General features: G+C 55.1%; 1 protein-coding gene across 1 annotated transcript in view; it reads right to left on the bottom strand.

The window, feature by feature from the left end:
* Positions 1–6000, bottom strand: part of LOC113114350 (AF4/FMR2 family member 2-like) — a 198513-nt gene that overhangs the window by 56626 nt on the left and 135887 nt on the right. The gene's annotated exons all lie outside the window — the stretch shown is intronic.

Below are 6000 nucleotides of genomic sequence, written 5' to 3'. Positions count from 1 at the left end.
GGACATCAGATTCATAGAAAAGGGCAAATGATATTTTACTGTCAACACTGTAATTAGGAACTTTCACAATCTTTCAAGAAGGAAACCTAATTAACACTTCACAAACTTTCCAATGGCCTTTAATAATGATTTGAGCAAGTGTGATTAAATGAATAGTACACCCCAAATTATCTTAGTTTGGGGATATGGACTATAAATCATGATATTTGCCTCAATAAACTCATAATTTGCTGCTCATTAATAATTAGTAAGGCATTCATTATGTTTAGTTATGGGTATAGGATTAATTGCTCACAAATATGCTTTAGATTAAGCAACTAGTTAATAGTGATAATTGGTTCCAAAACTAAAGTGTTACTGAAGTTTCTGTCTTCATTTACTCACCCTCACTTTCATGTTCTTGAAAAAAAAAAAACATAATAGTATACAAGTCAATGGCCACCGTCAACTGTTTTGTTACTAACATTCTTCAAAATATCGTCCTTGATATTCAACAGAAGAAAGAAAGTCATACAAGTTTCTAACAGCATGGGGGTGAGTAGATGATGGCAGAAATTGTATTTTTGGGTGAACTATCGCTTTAAGATGGAAGGGGTGTGACATCATCCTGGTAACTCTAGGAATATGGGAAGACCAAAAAGACTTCTATTTCTTTGCGAGAAGGTAAAAACCCAGCAATACCTTGAACTCAGGAACATTCCAGTAAACTCCAATGATGTTTAGGTGTGTGGTGGTGGTTTCTGGTAAGCATCTAAGGCATTTGACTTCACCCTGGTGTAATTTTAGTCAAATGGAGACACCACAAGGATTTCTTTCTTTGCAAATTGAAGGAGGTCGGAACTCCAGAACTTTCCATTTAGCTTCATTGATCTGTCAAGTCATCTTTCATCCCTACTGTATGAGTCTAGGCAAGACAATTATCCGATAAGTTGACTCACATGGGATGTCCATGCTGTAACATGTTGTTCTCAGACATTGAGTTTTGTAAGCATCATCCTAATGTACAGTAAATCTGTGCAAATGTAGGAGGTAGATTAAAAGATAACCCATTATGTGATAAACTACTTATTTTGCCTTGCCATTACTTTTTTCATCCACTGGTCCAAGGTTTATTTGTATATCCATCCATACATGGCAGGTGATTTACTGGAGGAAAAGGATTAAGGGCACAAGATAAACAGTTCCCTTTCAGTCGGTCACTCTCGACGCCACGTCGAGGACCGACGAATATGGGATATCGCTTCGATAGACCAATCTACTTTGAGTGTAACTAAACGAGCCAATGCACATTGGCATGCAATTATTGCATCCAGCTGCCGCTGATCACTGCGTGAGTATAAGAGAGCAGCAGGTGCAATGCATACCAGCTTTTCGCTTCAAAGCCGAGCGACAGTATCGTTCTGCTTACCTTGAACTGTGTCTACGGTGAACTGCGAGTTCAGCACGCTCTGGGAAGCTTCCTGTGTTGGCGGGACGGCGCTACAGCGGCGGTCGTTCCAGTATCGAGTGGGTTGCACACTTCAGGCTGCACTATCCCCTGTCGTGTGGCAAGCGGCCATCTCCCCTGTGCGCCTCAGCACTGAAAGAGCAATTCCTAAAAGAGCAAATTTTCTCTAAAAGAGCTTCACGGGTGCGTCTTTTTAAAGACGACGGATCGTCCTTTTAAGGATGCCGTTTCACCCGTGCGTTTCTGGGTGCGGTCGTTACCTGGCACCGGGTGATGGTCACGATCGCTGCCTCACGTGTCTGGGCGTCAAGCACGCTGAGGTGGCTTTCGTGGATGCGTCATGTTCCTGTTGCGGGAAGATGACCATCTCGGAGCTGCGAACCAGGCTCCGCTACCTTCAGGGGGGCGGAGTCCCGCTGCCTCTGCCGCGATCTGGGGCTCGTTCTGGCGGACAGACGAGGTCCACTTCCGGTAGTGGCTCGGGCGGTTTGAGGGTCACAGTGGTGGCAAACCCCGCAGGGAACCAACCCTCTGGGGACCACCACTCCTCTTGCACCTCCGATCCAGTGGAGCAACCCACGGAACGCGCTGGGCCCTCTACAAGGAGCGTACCAGTGGTATCCAGTGGGCCTCCCCCCGACCGGATGTCGATCTCAGCATCGGAGGGAGAGCTGTCGGACGAAGATTCGGCTGCGCTGCCGCCCTCTGGGACGGTGGCAAGGCCTGAGTCGGACCCCGAAATGTCAGCTATGCTTTCCCGGGCCGCCGAGAGGGTAGGGCTCGAGTGGAATCTTCCACCGCGTCCCGAGCCCTCGCGGCTGGACGATTGGTTTCTCGGGGTGGCGCGCGCTGGTTCTCAGCGCCCCACTCCAGTGCCTTTCTTTCCGGAAGTGCATGACGAGCTCACCAGGTCGTGGAAGGCACCTTTTACTGCCAGAAACCGGCCAGTGGGCTCCTCCTCCCTCACCACCCTCGATGGCGGTGCAGCGAAGGGGTATTCGGGAATCCCGTCGGTGGAGCGGGCGGTAGCGATGCAATTGTGTCCTAAGTCCGCCTCCTCCTGGCGTGGAGACCCGGTGCTTCCTTCCCGGGCCTGTAGGCACTCGTCTGGTCTGACCGGCAGTGCCTATGCGGCTTGCGGGGAAGCTGCTTCCGCCTTACACGCTATGGCGTTACTGCAGGTGCACCAGGCTAAGGCACTGAAGGACCTGCACGAGGGGGGTCATGACCCAGAAGTTCTAAAGGAACTCCGAACCGCCACTGACCTCGCGCTCCGAGCGACGAAGGTCACCGCGAGTTCCCTGGGTCGTGCGATGTCCACGCTTGTGGTCCAGGAGCGCCATCTCTGGCTGTGTCTGGCAGACATGAGGGACTCCGACAAGGTCCGGTTCCTCAATGCCCCCGTGTCCCAGACCGGCCTATTCGGCGACGCGGTCGAGAGCTTCGCCCAGCAGTTCTCGGCTGCCCGGAAGCAGACTGAGGCGATACGACACATCCTGCCCCGGCGGGCACCTGCTGCCTCCTCCCGTCCGCCGGCCGCAGTGCCCCAGCCTGCACGTCGCCGAGGGCGGCCCCCTGCGTCTGCCCCCGCTCCCGCGCAGCATCAGCAGCAGCCTCCAGCAAAGCAGCGCCGTGGAGCCGGGCGTGGGCGGGCAGCCCCGCCTGTCCAGGCCCCCGCCAAACCTGGCGGTAAACGGAAGAGCAAGCGGCCCTGAGACAGGCGACCCAGAGATGGAGGGATCTGCTCTTCGGGAGATGGTGAACGCACCACTCCCTCCCCCGGAGGAGGGCCGGGTGGAGAATCTTTTGTTTCATTTTTTCCCGCCGTTGGCCTCGCGGCCGACGGTACCCAAATACTCGATAAAAGAGCAATTTCCCTTATCTCTGGGTCACAGGGGGGCACGGAGAGTTGCGGACGGCCAAGCTCCGGACCCCACTCATCCTCCTCCTTCGCCAGATGGCAGCAGCGGGCGGTTCGAGAGCGTCAACAAAGGCCCTACTCACGCACCCTCTGCCAACCCGTGGAACCAGGTGAGCCCTGCACCCCACACTTGCACCACACTCCGGCCTGCTCACAAGCCGCCCGAGTTGGGTCCCTGTGTTCCACCTCGCTGCCCCACTGCGGGTACGGCTGTGGTTCCGCTGGTCCCGCTTGTACGGTTTTTAAGCGCCTGGTCAGCGCTACCCGGCCCGTCTCGCTGGCTTCTGCGGACCATCAGCCTCGGCTATGCGATTCAGTTCGCCCGGCGTCCCCCCAAGTTCCGCGGTGTCCGCTTCACTGCGGTGAAAGCGTCCGATGCCCCTGTCTTGCGGGAAGAGATCGCAGTCCTACTGGCGAAGGACGCGATAGAGCCGGTCCCTCCAGCCGATATGAGGACCGGGTTTTACAGCCCCTACTTCATTGTACCCAAGAAAGGCGGTGGGTTACGGCCGATCTTGGATCTGCGAGTTTTGAATCGGGCTCTCCATCGGCTACCGTTCAAAATGTTGACACAGAAACGCATTTTCGGGTGCGTCCGTCCCCAAGATTGGTTTGCAGCGATCGACCTGAAGGACGCGTACTTTCATGTGTCCATCCTTCCGCGCCACAGACCTTTTCTGCGGTTTGCGTTCGAAGGACGGGCATATCAGTACAAGGTCCTGCCCTTCGGGCTGTCCCTGTCTCCCCGTGTCTTTACGAAGATCACGGAGGCAGCTCTCGTTCCCCTCAGAGAGCAAGGTGTTCGCATACTCAACTACTTAGACGATTGGCTGATACTAGCACAGTCTCGGGATCAGTTGTGCGAGCACAGGGATGTGGTGCTCCGGCACCTGAGCCTGCTGGGCCTTCGGGTCAACTGGGAGAAGAGCAAACTCTCGCCGAGGCAGAGGATCTCTTTTCTTGGTATGGAGTTGGATTCGGTCGAACAGACAGCACGCCTCACAGAGGAACGTGCGCGGTCGGTGCTAGCCTGCTTGAATACGATCAAAGGCAGGACAGCGGTCCCACTGAAATTCTTTCAGAGGCTCCTGGGGCATATGGCGGCCGCGGCAGCACTTACACCGCTCGGCCTATTACATATGAGACCGCTCCAGCACTGGCTTTATGGCCGAGTCCCGAGGTGGGCGTGGAAGCGTGGCAGTCACCGGGTCCAAGTTACACCGGCCTGTCTCCAAACCCTCACCCCGTGGTCAGATCTTGCATTTCTCCGGGCAGGGGTGCCCCTAGAGCAGATCTCCAGGCATGCTGTGGTTTACACGGATGCCTCCACCACCGGCTGGGGGGCCACGTACAACGGGCATGCAGTCTCAGGGGTTTGGACGGGCCCACAGCTGCAGTGGCACATCAATTGCCTAGAGTTGCTAGCAGTACACCTTGCCTTGAACCGTCTCAAAGGTCTCCTACGAGGCAAGCATGTGCTGATCCAAACGGACAATACTGCGACCGTTGCGTACATCAACCGACAAGGTGGTCTGCGCTCCCGTCGCATGTCGCAACTCGCTCGCCACCTCCTCCTTTGGAGTCAGAAGGTTCTGAGGTCACTTCGTGCCGTTCACATTCCAGGCCTGCTCAATCGTACAGCCGACGAGCTGTCTCGAGCAATGCTCCCGGGAGAATGGCGACTCCATCCCCTGACGGTCCAGCTGATTTGGAGACGGTTCGGAGCCGCTCAGGTAGACCTGTTTGCTTCTCCAGAGACCTCTCACTGCCAGTTGTTTTACTCCCTGACCGAGGGTACTCTCGGCTCGGACGCACTGGCACACAGCTGGCCGCGGGACCTACGCAAGTATGCGTTTCCCCCAGTGAGCCTTCTCGCACAGACACTGTGCAAAGTCCGGGAGGACGAGGAGCAAGTCTTGCTAGTAGCGCCATATTGGCCTACTCGGACCTGGTTCCCCGAACTAGTGCTCCTCTCGACAGCCCCTCCTTGGCCGGTTCCTCTGAGGAGGGATTTACTGACTCAGAGACGGGGCACCATTTGGCACCCGCGTCCAGACCTTTGGAAACTCCATGTTTGGTCCCTGGACGGGACGCGGAGGTTCTAGGTGACCTACCCCAAGAGGTAGTGAACACCATTACTCCGGCAAGAGCACCGTCTACGAGACACGCCTATGCCTTGAAGTGGAACCTGTTCGTTGAGTGGTGTTCTTCTCGCCGAGAAGACCCCCGAAGATGCCCGATTGCGGTCGTGCTATCCTTTCTGCAGCAAGGGTTGGAGCGAAGGCTGTCTCCCTCCACCCTCAAAGTCCAGGTTGCCGCTATTGCTGCGTACCATGACCTCGTGAATGAGAAGTCCTTGGGTAAGCATGACCTCATCATCAGGTTCCTTAGAGGGGCCAGGAGGTTAAATCCATCCCGGCCCCCCTGTATACCCTCTTGGGACCTGTCTCTAGTGCTTAAATCACTACAGCAGGGCCCATTCGAGCCTTTGCATTCAGTTGAGCTAAAGTTTCTTTCATTGAAAACTCTGCTCCTGCTTGCACTGGCCTCCATCAAGAGGGTAGGGGACCTGCATGCATTTTCGGTCGACGATTCGTGCCTAGAGTTCGGGCCGGCTGACTCCCAGGTAATC

Source organism: Carassius auratus, chromosome 14 (genome assembly GCF_003368295.1).
Source record: "Carassius auratus strain Wakin chromosome 14, ASM336829v1, whole genome shotgun sequence".
Taxonomy (NCBI): Eukaryota; Metazoa; Chordata; class Actinopteri; order Cypriniformes; family Cyprinidae; genus Carassius; species Carassius auratus.
The sequence above is the reverse complement of the archived record's forward strand: the minus strand, read 5'-3'. Positions and strand labels throughout refer to the sequence as shown.